The sequence below is a fragment of the Taeniopygia guttata genome, chromosome 2, assembly GCF_048771995.1.
Source record: "Taeniopygia guttata chromosome 2, bTaeGut7.mat, whole genome shotgun sequence".
NCBI lineage: Eukaryota > Metazoa > Chordata > Aves > Passeriformes > Estrildidae > Taeniopygia > Taeniopygia guttata.
Genome location: NC_133026.1, coordinates 122,767,929 through 122,783,840, shown reverse-complemented (window position 1 = coordinate 122,783,840; position 15,912 = coordinate 122,767,929). Strand labels below are relative to the sequence as shown.

Below are 15,912 nucleotides of genomic sequence, written 5' to 3'. Positions count from 1 at the left end.
CTCCAGCAGAACAGCTTGCACATGTTCCTACATACATAGCTGGGTTTGTTTCCATCTGTGCAATGAAGATCAAAAGAACTAAGCAAATGTGCACTTTATAGAGTTCTCTGAAATAGACTTTGTAAGATAGAAGTATTTAAAAGTTTTGCTCAGGTTAGAGCTGCACAATCCTAGAGAAAGCAGAAGACTGGATTTTATTACAATCAATTGAAAGCAACCTAAACTGCGTGGGTTTGATGTTTTTAATCAGTGAGTTTATATGAAATTTTACAAAAAAATTGATTCATCATGACATAAACAAGGCAACATTAAGAGAAGTATCACCTATGACCTCCTTTTTATTGTCTCAGAAGTTGAGCAAGAACCTTTCTATATAAAACTATCTTTCTTTTTTTACGGTCTAGTGGCACAGCAACAAAAAGGTTACTAAGAGAGCAGTTCAAGTTTTTGAAGCAGAAAAATATAATTGCATTGCAGCCTACCCTAAGAACAGCTTTCTTTTAACTAAGGTAGCTTTTGGGCACTGTCAAATATTTGTATATTTTGTTTTAAGAATTTGGACCAATGTAATTTACAACAGTAAATTATGAAAAATATCTTTCTATTCCCAGTCCCTATACATAATTTAAGTTTCCAGCATCTCTGTCACAGTATTTTAATAATCTGTTAGCATGGGCTTCCATTTTCAGAGTCAATGAGAGAATAAATAGTTAAGAATCTTAATAGAAATAAATGTTAAGATAAGGTTATCCAAGTCTTAAAAGTTGATGCAGTATGCGAATTTCTAAATGCTTCTCTCAAAGCCACAGTGCAATTTAAATGCTACTTGCTTTTCACTGTATGAAATTCTTTGTTGTAAGAAAGCCTGGCCAGTGTTTTGTATTCCTCAGTTAAGTGTGATAGAATATGAAGAAGAATGGTTTCCTGAATTACAAAAATTAAAGTAATTTAGGATTCTTGACTTTATAACTTTCTAAAAAAATGTGCAAGTACAATATTTCATTATTTTTTCTGGGTTTATTAACTTGGTTATGTGGAAAATGGTGAGCATGGAGCAAATTACCTGGCTCAGATATTGAGTCAATTATAAACATTTCAATTTAGTAGAGGCATGTTGCAGTGTGATTTCATGGTTTCCCCAGAACTCCATGTTTCTCCCCTGAAGTTGTCCTTCCAGGTGTGTCAATCACTCCTCCTTTCCCCACCCTGACCCCTGCCAGCACTGTCTGTCACTCTTGCCATTGCAGAAGTGCATTGAGTGATTGGGCAGGTTCAAAAGATGCCCTCCACTCCCAGGGGGCATTGGGCCATCCAGATGTCCTTTGTCCCCTGAGACCTCCTCTCCCGTACCTGGTTGGTGGCTCCCTGTCCCTTCCCCTGTCCCTTCTCCCAGGTAAAAGAGAGGGGAACCACTCGGTCAGGGCAGTTCTGATGGAGCAGTGATAGGAATCAGAGTTCTGCTTGGAGCTGCTGCTACACTCAGAGGCCTGTGGGCCAGAATAAAACTCTGGATTAAACCCTCCATCAGAACCGACTCCTTTCCTTCACCATAGCCTTAAAGTCTTCTCCAGCAGTGGGAGACCAAGAGCAGAACCTCTGCGATGGAAGCTCCATTCCACCGCCACGTGAGCTCCAGCTTGCCTGGACTTGTCCTCATGCTCCCAGCTGCAACATCCAGCTAGCCAAAGGTGTCTCTGGGGTGAAACACCACAGTTGCTGCCATTTGGTTCAGCAGCAGGGGCCAGACAAGCCAGGGCACGTCTGTTCCCAATATTGGTAACTCCAATAGAGGCAGAATTCTTTTAAGGGATTCCAGTCTTAAATGACATGAGATTGTAAATGTGGGAAGACTTCATAACATTTGCTTTCTAGACATAAAAAACTGAAAATCTGTTACTGATTTAAGTAAGAGAGATGGGGGAGTGGAGAAGAGCATTTCAAGGCATTTTTTTAATATTGGCACAAGACCAATAAAATTTTGAAGTTATGGAATCCAGCAGAAGACTTCAAAATCATGCATGTTCAGTATGAGTACAACACATCCTGTGTTCCAGCAAATGAATTGCTAGCAACATGATTAGGCTTTTAGTTACACAAATAACAATATGTACATACAAATGAAAAATTAGTTTTTAAAATCCTCTTTGTTCCCTAAAATATCTCCAGCTGATAATAAATATATCAGTTTATACTCAACGGAATATCCAGTTAATTTGCCTAATTTTTATCCAGATTCCTTTACAAAAAGAAATAGTAATCTAGATTTTGAATCAGCTGTATTTTGCATGTAATCTTGGAAAGGGGAAGTACAAGATTTTACAACTTCAGTAAAATAATGGGCCAAGAAATGTACACTTTGATTCATAAATTCATAGTGAAGTTTACACGTTTTCACTTAGTCTGCAGAAACCATGTACTGGCTTCTATTTCTTTCCTTTCCAGGACAAGTATATTGTGCTCCACTCACGAACTCTCCGTCTTATGCTCATTTGGATATTGAAGAAGAAACAGGAGCCCTTTGTATCTATATTACTGAAGTCCAACAATTCACATTTTCCCATCAATCGGAAATTCAGATGTTTTCCTTTTCATGACCATGAGGATATTATCCACACATAGCACTTTACAGAGCTGTCAGATCCACCAACATTACAGGCTCTGCCCTGGGGAAAGAAACCACTGAAAGTTCCCTCAGGGCATGCCACAGCTTCAGCATAAATCTGCTCAATAGAGATGTTTTCATGCTGAATTATTCTCTGATTAATGAATAAGCTTTCTCCAATGAGTCAGTTGAAAAACAGTTTTAAGTGGTGTGCCCAGAAAAATATTATGAACAATCCCACAATTAACACCAGAAGGTTAAAGTGTTTTAAATTTTCCTCCCTGACTTTTGAAGCTATATTTAAGTTTTTCTCTCTTGTGCTGTCCCTACAGGGCAGGAATTATGGAACAATGCATTTCTACCCTTCTAAAGGTTTTCATGAAGACAACGACATTTACTCTGACCTATGGAAGGGTACCATGTCTCTTAATTGCACTTCAGATTTTGAGATGTTTAGGAATTTATTTCTCCTTCTATTAAATATTCACAACAATAGTACAACTATTAATGAATCTAAGGACATATTATTTTTATTTTATTTGTGAACTGCTCTATTCATAATCACTTAGGAGTTGCTAAATGTAACCAGAGCAGTCTAGCAAGTAATTCTAGGGTTCATTAAGCAGCTCGCTGATGTGTTACTTATATCTTTTGCAATAAGGACATTATTTTTTGGTTGTCTTCCTGTTACACACTTAGATAGGTGCAAGTATACCTATGTGTGCCCATAGGTATATTTGTTTAAACATGTAAATTATACCTGCACTAGTGTAAAATAAACATCTAAGGGGAATAGTCACTTTTGCTGCTGTTTCCAAAGCAACTGTAAAAGTTCACACCTTTGAGGTCATGACCTGTCTGCCTCATGCAGAGGTGCTAGATTGCAGCAACAATCATCATACAGAATCACAGCTGCATTTAGGTTGGAATAAACCTCTAATACAAGTTGTACTGAGTATAACTATTAACCTAACACTGCAACTCCACCATTAAACCATGTGTCTAAGTGCCACATACGTGCATATTTTAAACAGCTCCAGAGACGGAGACCCAGCCACTTGCCTGGGCAGCCTATTACAATGCTCAGCAATCCTGTCAGTGAAAGAATTTTTCCTAATATCCAATCTAAACCTCTCCTTGTGGAACTTGAAGCCATTTCTTCTTTCTGGCCACAGAATCACAGAATCAATTATGTTGGAAAAGACCTCTGAGATCATGAAGCCCACACAATTGCAGATACAGGCCGGGATGCCATTAGCCTTCTTGGCCACCAGGGCATAGCTGGATCATGTTCAGCTGCTGTCAATCAGCACCCCCAGGTTCTTTTCCACTGGTAGCTTTCCTGACACTTTTCCCAAGCCTGTAGTACTGCATGGAGTTATTGTAAACCTTGTGCAGAACTCAACACTTAGTCTTTTTGAACCTCATACCATTGTCCTCAGCCCATCGATCCAGCCTGTCCAGATCACTCTGCAGAGTCTTCCTGCTCTGTAGCAGACTTGGCTTCATCTGCCAGCTGACTGAGGATGCTCTCAATCCCCTCATCCAAATCACTGATAAATACATTAAACAGAACTGGCCCCAGTACTGAGGCCCGGAGAGCACCACTGGTGACTGGCTGCCAGCTGGATGTAACCTCATTGACTCTCTGGCCTGGGCCATCAAGCCAGTTTTTTATCTAGTGAAACACTCACTCATTCAAACCATGAGCATCTTTGATAAAGGAAGCTTGTGGTTCCAATTGCATCAAGTGCAATGAGAAGTGGAAACTCTTTTTATACACAGCCAGAGTGCTCACCAAATTTTGTAGGCTATGACCAGCAATAGTGCTTGTTCTCCTGAAGAATATTTATTAATGTCCTTCAAGTCTTGGAAGTCCATCAGTGGAAGATGGATGCTTCCCACACGGTCAGGAAGTTGTCCTGGAGCAAATCATGGCTTAATTGCATTGCCTATAAACAAGCACTTGCCTTGACTTCAGAGTCAGAAAGCCTTTGCAGATCAGGACTCACAGCTATTGAAACTAGCTTTGTCTCTCTTTTATTTTTTTCCTTTTCTCTATGACAGTTTCATGGATGTAATATTTATCTTTGTTTAAATACAGTCTGTATTTATTCACCTGACTATTTTCACATGGTATTTGAACTCATTAATTTGACTATATTGTCTTTTTGGACCAGCTAAATACATTCCCTCATCTAGAGTTATATTTCTCATATGTTCAACTACTAGTAAAACTAGAAGCCAGCACTGCTCCTTGTTTGTTTCCTTCAAGCCTTAGAGGAAGAAACCAAGCAGCATTTCTTCAGGTATTTTTTCCTGCATATGGACAGACTAGGTAAACCAACAAATGAATTTGCTATAAATAATAGTTCAAAGTTGCTATCACTAATAACAATTTATCTATTCCTTTTATGCTTTGTATTATAGCAAGAAATATTTATGATAAACATGCCCCATTTTTATTCATATTAACACTAAAGACAGCTTACAAATATCTTGGATTCTCCAGATTTTGACCTATTGAGCTAGACAAGTGTTGGAACTTTTGTTGGTAGAAACAGCAAATGAATATTAGTATTTTCATTCCTACAGATTATGTTCCAATCATGCACTTTTAACTAAAAATTGGCACAGAATAGCAACAAAGTGAATCATGCTGGTGTAGTGACAGATTCTTTCCTTAAGATTTCCTCTTTAATTCCTTTTTCACACTCTTTATGAGTATACCCAATTGACTTTATCTGTTTCAATTCTATCAGAGAAGAATTCTTTTTTCATAGAGGTTTTTGTTTCAGAACATGCTATGTCTCAAGAGTGCGAGAATGAGGAATTATCACAAACATAAAAACATCTGGCAGGATGTTTGTCCAGATGTTTCATCCATTTCTCTTTTTTATTTTAAATTGATAACTCAGAGGCTTATTTCTGAAGGACCTAAATGATGCAGTTTCTGAGAAAGTAAAGTTTTTGTGAAAGCAGGTCCTAAGTATTTTGAGAGACGCATTTTGTTCTTTGCTAAACAAATGCAACTTTTAGTAATACTGTTTTTATTGCCCTTTCTCAATTGGGATTGTATGTTGACCTATGCACTATTTTCTCTGTAAATAAGTATGACTTCTTAGCACCCTAGTCCTGCACTGGCTTGTTTACACCAATATACTCTTGGTGTGTGCATTTCTTTTTGTTTTAAAGGTGACTCTAATAATAGTGCATGTACTGGGTCTCTTCTGGCAGCATCTTAGAGCATTCTCAAAGCAATTCTAGGACCTTCATATTAACAATTTGCTTTGGTCAATAGTTCTTGGTTTTGTTTGAAATAAAGCGTGTCTGGGTACATATGCCCTATTTTCTGGATCCTTTCAGAGTGAGAGTTTTTTCCCTTAGAAATATAAATCTTTGTCATAAGTAGGCATGTTTTTTCAGACAACCATTCCCAACATATATGTTTTAAAAAATATTATCTGTCTCTATCAGACTAAAATTCCACTCGTTTTTACAAACAACAATGGAGATTATTATTCTTCCTCCCAAAAGAACTCAAATTTCCATGTTACATGCGCAGACTTTTGGATGAAGGTTCTGATATTTGTTTCTGTTGCACTCATTCCACTAGCACAAGAACTTTCAGGGCAAGGGTCAGAGGCCAAGTTCTTTCACAAAACCTTTATATTTCTGGTACCATTTTTGTAGAAGCTTATGAATAAAAATTAGGAAATATATTTGATAATTCTGTGCAACCTGTATTTCATCCTGGCCTCAGAGTGGCCATTTCTCCATCCAAATTTTTGTGGTTAAACTCTAGGTAGAGTTCATGCATCCAAGAGAGTAGCCTTACTCGACACAGGCTAGATGGAGGGATAATAGTCAGCGTTTGCAATTTCACATTAAAAAAAGCCCATGGATATCAGAAAATGTTGTGATGAACATTTAGAATAACATAATGTCAAAGGAAAAAAAAACATCAGCTACTCATCTGTCTCTACCACGAGGAATAATGAATGATTGCAAACAACAGAAGGAAAATAGTACAATCATAAATGAAGAATAATTTTCTCAACATCAAGCTGATGATGAAGGAAAGATTTCCACTGAGGACATTGTTGGCTGCTGTTACCTCATCCTACTATTTTTCCTGATTTTTTGAGGGTTTTCTTGGAAGAGAAAACTGCAGGGAAGAAAATAATGTCAAATAACAGGACTGTCAAGGATTAGGTTTTTTATACAGTTTTAACTGAATTATCCTCAGCAGCAATTCTAATCTTTCTCTGCTTTATTTTAAGTTTATGGTTTACCTAAGAAAAACTCTTTAAAAGTAAATATATCCTCAAGAATGCATTCCCTTTATATGCATATTTTCTAAGAGTCAAGTCAGAATTTTATATCCTGTTCCAAATTTTTTTTTCCATGCTTCCTGAATGACAGCAGTATTTCTCTCTGGAGATTTTTGAATGTCCCTTTAAAAAAGAAAACAAACCAAAAAATGTTGGGCAGTGGTCATTGAACACATGGAAATCCAGTTACACAAAGTCTGCTCCAAGCCTGTGCAGCTGGATAGTGGGCTGGTGCTCATTGCTTGTTAGAAGAGCTCTCTCACCCTTTCGTGAGAGTGGAAGTGGGTACTGTGAGGACACAGCTCATCCTACAACTTACAGAGGACAAAGTTTCTGGACACAGGGTTATCTTATTTTTGCCCATAGATAGTCAGAGTCTTCACAACACTCTGCTGCCCAGACACTGTGAAGCTGCAGAATCACATGTTCCTGCTTTTCACAAATGGATTCAACCTGGATCCCATGCTAGAAGTCTGCCATGAATTTCACTAATCAGAGTCTTGTGGCAAGGCATTCTGGTCTTTGATATCTTTTCAAACTAAGCCATCAAGACCTGACATAACAACAGTGGCATGGAAGGTCATTTTTGTAGTATTTTTTCTGCCTTCATTTTAGAAATCAAGAAAAAAAGCCTGAGGGCTTTTGTAATTGTAAACTTTGATTTTCACCTCACTGTTCAACTAGTTTAGCATTTGTTCCCACAATGATGCATTACTCTGATGTAACCAAGGCCTCACACTGTTAAGAACATAGAAAAACAGATGTAGTCTGTTTCACTCCTGACCCTTCTTTTTCCAAAACAAATGTAAACCACATCATAAATAAGAGATAAAGATGTCATTAAAGAAGGAAATTAATTATGCTGACTGAAAGTGTAAACATAAGGCTTGCATAGAACATAATCCAGTTTTGCAAGGCTCAATTTAAGTCTTTACTAGTATGGAATATTGTTAAACTTACTAATGACAATATAATGCATATGAAAGCATTATTCCACTCACAAAGGATAAATGCTTCCCTTACCTGTTGCAGGTAATGTTTCCAAGAAAAGGATATGTAAATACATATTCTAATAGTTATAAAGATGAGCAAAAACTGTAAGAGAGGAGATCAAATGGTTTACATTAGGGATTGTGAAAGAGATTATGTAAAAAAGCTCTTCTGTGTCTCTAATCCCCAAAGTTCATCCATGCAGCATAATTTGACATGCATATGAAATCTGCAGACTGGCCTTCAGAGCAACAGACATAATGCGGGACCTTTTCTTTACTGAGAACAAAAACTGAAACCAAAATACTCATCTATCACATGAGGGTATGACCCTACATATTTGTCCTTACAGTCAGGCTCTGGTATAATTATCTTATTCATATCAGCAGTTAGAAATTGAAATATAAAAATTATGAAATAACTGAAACTTTAGAAAATGTAGTCTGTAAAGCAAATAATCTGTAAAGGAAATAAACTTAAAAGCAAGATAAAATAAATTTCTTTCCTTGCTCCAGATAGTAAGAATTTAAAAGACAGGACGACTGAATTTGGATTGCTAAATCCAGCATTTAGATGTCAAGTTTCAAAATAAGTTAGAAATTATAACTGTTTAAATTATGACTCGTAAGATGTGCAACAGCATGCTTTTGCTTTAGTCACATTCATTAAAAATACATGGATCCTACATCAAAAAGATACCACAGAAGAGATGTAACTTCATTTATCTTATTTATAGTTCTACGAAAATTAAAAAGCAAGTTTTCTTATTTAACTTGAGCAACAGCATTCTTTTCTCCTGTGTAAATTAATGTAATGATATAGAATAAGACTTACATGGCAACATGCACTCAGACTCAAAGTCACATGAAAGTCCTACGTACATGATTCACATCATATCAAGACAATGGGATGCAGTAGCGATTTCAATTTGCATGAAACTGCATGCAGACACAAGTTCTTCATATTGAATAGTTTTGGTTTTGTACAACAGAAGATATTCCAGGCTTCTTTACATATTCACTACAAAATGCCACTGCTGCAAAAGTGAGTAGAGAGGCAAAAATTCCCTTTCCCAGTATGATTATTGTTACTGATAGTTCTCGTTCTTCATGCAGGAATCAGGCTCAGCTTCACAGTGCTAGCTCCATCTCCTCACCTTCCTTCACTCTGTTACAGAAGAACAAGGTGCCTATGGCTCCTGTTCACGGTAATTTTTTTAGAGGCAAAATTCATCTAAGAAGTCCCCGTTCATTTAACTACTTACTCTTTCATACAGACACTGACATAAATATAGCTGAAGAGGGATGCAAGATGAATGAGTAAAGTGAAAAGAATGACTAGCTGGCAGTAAGCAGAGATGGCATTAACACTTGGAAAATGTTAACATTGAACTGGAGTCTTAGCACAGCATTCACAAAGGCGAGCACCCAGTACATAGATGTTCATTGCAGGAGATGGGCATCTGGAGACCCTTGCTTTTCTACAGGTTTTGAATACAAATCTCTGTACAAGAAGGAGTCATCTTCCCCTTCGGAGGATTTGAAGGCGTGGACCTCTTCACTGAGATAATCAGTTCCTCCTTTTTTGACTACAGCTCCAAAGAAAGAACATGTCAGTCTTTACACCAGCAGTTCAGCAACCCAAATGTTCATCCATAAGTAGACGTGCAACTTTTCTCCTACTTTTGCTAAAATAGCAGCAAACAAAGCAAAAATCTCCTACCTGTCAGAGAAAAATGCTAAGCTCTGGGCTACCAGAGTGTCCTGTCCTTAACCATATTCAGTTACTCTTCCTAAAGCTTATTTGTTTACTGGGTCAGTATTACATTAGGACAAGGCTAGGTGTCAGGCTGCAAAATTTTTAGCCTTTTTGGGTCAGTATTTTTTGATACATGCTACTGCACTAAAACACAAAAACTAAAGGACACAGCTTCCCACAGCTCCATAATAAGGATCCCATTACTTTCTACAATACTTACCACCACTATTTCAACCTTAAAATAAAAATAACCAATGAAAGTACTATTTTCCCTATAGTTTCCATCTGACATAAGAAAAATTAATACAACAGTCTTGTGGAACAGAGCCCTAAGTTCTAAGAGGACTAAGAGGAAATTATTTGTATCTATAGAGCAGAGTTGAGTCACAATGCAACATTTTGAAGCCTTGTATGCTGGAGATCAGATATTTCCTAGGAGATACCCAGAAGAGTGTTTGGTGGCTTTTCATATGCCTTCTGTTTTTACGGTGCATGTGACTGTGGGTGAATTGAATGCAAAGATTCAGATGGCACCTTTCATTGCTATACTCCTAAAGGATTTAAATTTTAAAAAATATTTAATTGGAAAGTTTTCACAGCTTGTTGAAAGTGAGACTCAAGGTCACTCAGAAAGACAGCAAAATAATGTCTAGCAGCACTGATGGATTTTGTGCTGCTTCAACTTGCTGTTTGCATCTCTGGGTCTGTGAAGAGTTTGTACTAATTGCCTGAATTTCAGTGCCATTTATATTGTAAACAACACATGAGATGCAGTTGTAGATTATCACTCAATATATTAGTGCTTCCAAGCAAGGCATACAAAAAGGCACAGACTTTATCATTGCATTTTCATTGAGGGTACCCCATTGGTTTTGATGATCTTTATAACCTCTCAATCTTACAAATGTGATAAGACCCATGTCAAATGATGTAAAATATCCTTATGCTTAAAATGTAGATTTAGGGAAGCTAAAAGAAATAAAGATTAATTCACTTCCAGTGACACAGAAATCTACAGACAAAATATCTATTATAAATAGAGTGGAAGTAGGAATTATTTGCTTTGATTATGGAAAGCAAAGTAAACCACATTGCAATGCACTCAATCTTTTTTACATTTATTGACTGTAATTTGTATATACTGCTTTCTTCCTCTAGTAGGGTTAATTTCTCTGTATGTATTTTTCTCCTATATATGTTCCAGATACCATTTTTATTTGAAAAGTCTGTATGCTTGTAACCATGCAAAATTACCAGTGACACATTTTCGGTGGGGTAGGGGAGGGGAAGATAAGAAGATACTTTTTTCCGACTAATAAGACACAAAATTTTGCAAAGCAGGTAATTTCTTTGTTCCTGTTTTGTTTTGTCATCTTTTGTAATCTTCCTGTAAGTCCTGATGTGTTTTAACATTTGCTAATAACATTTCTTCCCATAAGCACTTATTGCTATGCACAAGATTCCCTGACATCCTTACAGAGCAAAGCTCCTGTCATCCTGTGGAAGTCACAGCTCCGTGCCAGTGCTCCCAAGCAGAGAATTACTCCTGGCCATTCCTACACCATGTAACAGACGGTGTAATCATGAAAACATGCCTAGATATCCTCATATCCTCCTGCTAATGGAAGGGTTTGCCTCTCTGTTCATCTTCTACTTTTTTTTCCTCTTGATAGCATATATTAGGAAGTGTTTTAATTTGTATTCATCTCCAACACCCTGATTTCTAAGGAAACAAAGATATCTCCATACAGCGGTATCTCCATACCACCATTGCTGTCAATACATAGTGCATTGGGGTGAAAAGGTAATCCCATGTTGCGACAACTACTGTGGTTAAACAACTTTTAGAGCTATTTTAGTGACAATCAACAATGTGCCAGTGTTTGATCAATTTCAGCCTCTGAAAAGATTTGCAGAATCACAGAATAGCAAAAGCTTTGGGCTTGGAAGGGACCTCTGGAGATCATCTAGTTCTATGTCACTGTTCAAGCATGGGAGCAGGCTGCACAGGATCACGTCCAGGCAGGTTTTTAATTCTTCAGAGAAGGAGACTCTAGAACCTCTCTGGGCAGCCTGTTCAGTGCTCTGTCACCGTCACAGTAAAGAAGATTTTTCTCATATTCAGAAGGCACTTCCTGTGTTTCTATTTGTGCCCATGTGCACTGGAAAGAGTTTGGCATCATCCTTTTCATATCCACCCTTAAGATATGTGCATGTATTGATAAATGACGTATTGATAAATTGATTGCCCTCTGTCTTTTACAGGCTAAACAGTCCCAGCTAACTCAGCCTTTTCTCATCAGAGAGGTGTTTCCAATAATCTTTGTACCCCTCCACTTGATCCTCTCCAGTAATTCCTCATCTTTCTTGAACTGGGGAGCCCAGAACTGGACACAGCACTCCAGGTGAGGCCTCACCAGGACTGAGCAGAGGGGCAGAATCACCTCCCTCAACCTGCTGGTGATGCTTTTCCTAATACACCCTGGGATACCCCTGGCCTTCTTGGACACAAGGACACACTGCTGGCTCATGGACAGCGTGTTGTCCACCAGGACCCCCAGGTACTTCTCCAATTAGCTGTTTTCCAGCAAGTCATCCCCCAGCCTGTATTGGTTATGCTTCCCCAGGGGCAGGATCCTGCATTTGCCTTTGTAGAACTCTGCCCTGCCAAATGGTGGGTCTACCAAGGTGACAAATAAGAGAGAGGCACAGATATGCATAGAGAGAAAGATTATACAAAGACAAAAGAAAGATGCATTAAGGGGTAGTGCTTCAGGGTTCTATAAATCCCTACCTTCTTTATCAGAACATGAATTATATTTAAGACGTTATAGTCTAGACAAGTAAAATGTGCTGATGGTAATTCACTGTAGTCTAACATGAAGTAATAAATTTATGAATCAAATATGATAAAAACTGCAGAAACTTACATATAAAAAGTGGCCATATACTAGCTCATAAAAGATTAAACTAGTTTGAATTGTATTTCCCTGTACAACTAGTTTGGAAGCTTTGATTTTATTAAAGGATATTGCTTCTGAAAATGTTACAAAGCTTTCATCAAAAGAAAAATGAATGAAATGAGTTCCTATGGGTACATGGTTTTCACATATTGAAATAGACCATCTTTATGCCAATACAGAAGAAAAACTAACTGAATCAATATCAATAAAAGTAATGGAATAAAGTTAGCATATTATCATTGCAACAACCATTCAGGTGTCAAGTTGTATAGTAGCATAAATTATCTCAGGCTAGACAGCAAGATGTGACAAAAAAGGAATTTTTGACAGAGGTAGCTCCAGATAAAATAGTGACCAAGAGTTAAAGGTAGTTAAATAAAATTTCTGTAAGTTTTAATATTGATATCTTCTAGTTCTTTATAGACAATGACTTGTAATTACAGAGCAGTAATTGAGAATTAAGGACTTTTTTCCTAATATTTGTAATCAAAGTATCCTTTTGACCACTTGAGCTTTTGTAGGTAAGACTAAATGTTTTAGAACTACAAGGCACTGTCACCTCTTGTTCCTAAAGGCTAGTTTCAGTGTACCAGGAAGTCAACAATGATAAATTGATGTGGAAAGGTAATGACATTTCATCAAGAGACCGCTCTTGTTCTCAGGCAATTGGACCTGTAAATACACAGCATTCTGAAAAGTTCTGCTACTCCAGTACCTTCCAGTTTAGGAAATATTCCTTAAATGCCATGAATCCCTATTTCAGTAGATCTGTTTCTATAAAAACAAGAGTCTTACCAAAATATAATTTCAAATAAAACAATCAATTTAGATTATCAATGCAAATCTTGTGTTTCTGTCACAACTATTTATTTCCTTTGCTTTATTTCATTTCCTTCTGTCACACTCTTTAGACATATCAGAATGCATAGAAAGGTAAGAAATGAAAATCGAATAGCAATCAAATGAGCTGCAGACAGGTTTACCGATGGCATTAAATTCTGTGTGGCAATGAAGGCCATTTGTCATGAACACCAAGGACTGTTGCATTGCGGGCTGCTCGGCCCAAGAACTAATTAAAATCCCCCAAGATGTTTCTTCCTATACAGAAACAAAAAAAAAACCCCAAAACAAAAACAAAAACAAAAAAACACCCAAAAACAAAACAAAAAAAAGACTCCATAATGCTTCCTCTCTGCTCTTGTCTTCTGTTTCCATGGATCAGCAAACGTAGCTATCTAGGGAAGACCAGTGATAAGCTCTTCAAAGCATAAATTATGTTAAGGGAGAAATGCAGCCATCTTTAACAGGGGAAAAAAAATCAAACCTGGACACAAAAGACACACATGCCTGCTGATCATGGCCTTAGAGCACTAGGAATTCTCTGCTGTATTTAGTACTGACAGTGGAGAAGGAGAAGGAGATCATGTGTGGCTCTAAACTATGACTACAGACCAAGGATGGTAATCTCTGCCATATAACACATCACTTGCAAAAAAATGCCTACTGTTATAGCTGAACTGAAGCACAGCTCCAATAGCTCAGAGTAGCTTTCCTGACGGGAGAAAAACTAGCTCAGCAGAGGTAGGTGGAAATTTCAGAGAAAAGAATGAGGTTCTGCCAGCTTCCTATAAGGAGCACTGTGTTCTATAAGTACTTCCCTTGATCTATGGGACTTCCATTGGACTATTCATGCAGTAATGTTCTTTGTGCAAGGAAACAAAACTGGTTAAATGTAAATTCAAACTCGATGTGGTTAAGGTGCACAATCTGGCTCATTTGTTTTGTAGCTGCAACCCACTGACTTTCTAAATTATTATGGAAGTATCAACAGCTGTTCTCTCCACCCAACTATTTCATTTATATTGAGCTGGAATGCACACTTATCTATCAGTAATGGAACGAGCCCTTTCAAAGACTATGAATAAGCAAAGAAAATCATATTGGCAAAACTGGGGAAGTAAAAAGTTACTCAGGGATCAAAATATCCCAGCTGTCTCAGTGAGAATTACACATAGCTGATCCACGTGAAAAATCACCCTTGTGAAGAGGGGTGAAAAAATGTTCTGTTTCTGTACTAAGGCGAAGGAAAACTTTGGCAAATTTGGGAGGACAGATTCATCCACCTGCTGGGGTAGAATGTTATTAACATTTACACACACAAAAAATGACTGTTAACAGCTGAAACTCAGAATTTCCTTCTGATCCTTAGTTGTCAGGGGACTTTACTGGTAGTCCAAAACAGAAGAACATTACAACTGCAATAAAGAATTCTGCACTGCACAACATTTCACAGCAAAAGTAGAGTTCTCACAAAAATATATTTACAATATTTAAAGGTGTGAAATAAAAGAAAAACTGGCACCTTTGCTATACAACAGAAAGACTGTTCAAGCCCAGGTTCAGAAAAGTATTCAAGAATAGTTTATTTTTGACAAGGTTCTCTCAATTTCAGTTTTTATGATGTGCTATTCAGGGAAGAAAAGGGGACAAAGAGCACCTAAAAATTCCTTTCATACATTACAGGCCCATTGCTTGTTCTTGACAAGACCTCTCTCTTGACAAGTCCTTTCTAATCTATGAAAATATCTGAGTTAGAACTGAGTTGGAGAGTCTTGGACTGTTTTTCTTTCTTTAAATCCCAGTGGGGGTTGCATGAAATGTCATCATCATCAACAAGACCCAGCTCAGCACCCAACACTGCACCAAGTGTAACTTTAAGAAAAAAACCAAAAAACTTTCATATTAAATTTAGAAATATGGTAATTTATCCCACATTAAACATCAGAAATAGAGCTAATGCATTTTTGTACATCTTCAGCTTTAAAGGTGTGTTTCCAACCTGTTTGCAGGCCACAGAATAAGAACCGAAGACAGGAAAGTGCACATGGACTGCACTAGACACATTGATTAGGAGGATATCCTGCAACAGATAAGGCAGGTAGGTGTACTTGTGTAGCATGACAATTCATTACTGAACAGAGACAATGGCAGAAAGTAAGCTAAAACTCTCAAGCAAGTACATTTAGGCTGTGATTTAAGCAATTATCATCCTGTTCTTGAAGCCAAATGTGTCTCTCATACTCTGATGGACACTTTAGCTGATAATTGGAGATAACTAAGGAGAAAATGTGGGCTCTTGCTACTCAATGCATTCACGTATATATAGCTGAGGGGGGAGATTGGCATTATCTGTCTCTTCTGCCCTTGTCATGCTGCTGCTGATGAACAGCCATTTGGTCCTGTAAGCTTTTCTGGAATTGCCCAA

General features: G+C 37.5%; 1 long non-coding RNA gene across 1 annotated transcript in view; it reads right to left on the bottom strand.

Moving 5' to 3' along the window:
- Positions 1–15,912, bottom strand: part of LOC140682439 (uncharacterized) — a 42,979-nt gene extending 27,067 nt beyond the window's left edge. The window contains exon 1 of the long non-coding RNA XR_012054199.1: positions 1–15,912. This exon is cut by the window's left edge and continues 13,452 nt beyond it. This is a non-coding gene — a long non-coding RNA (uncharacterized lncRNA).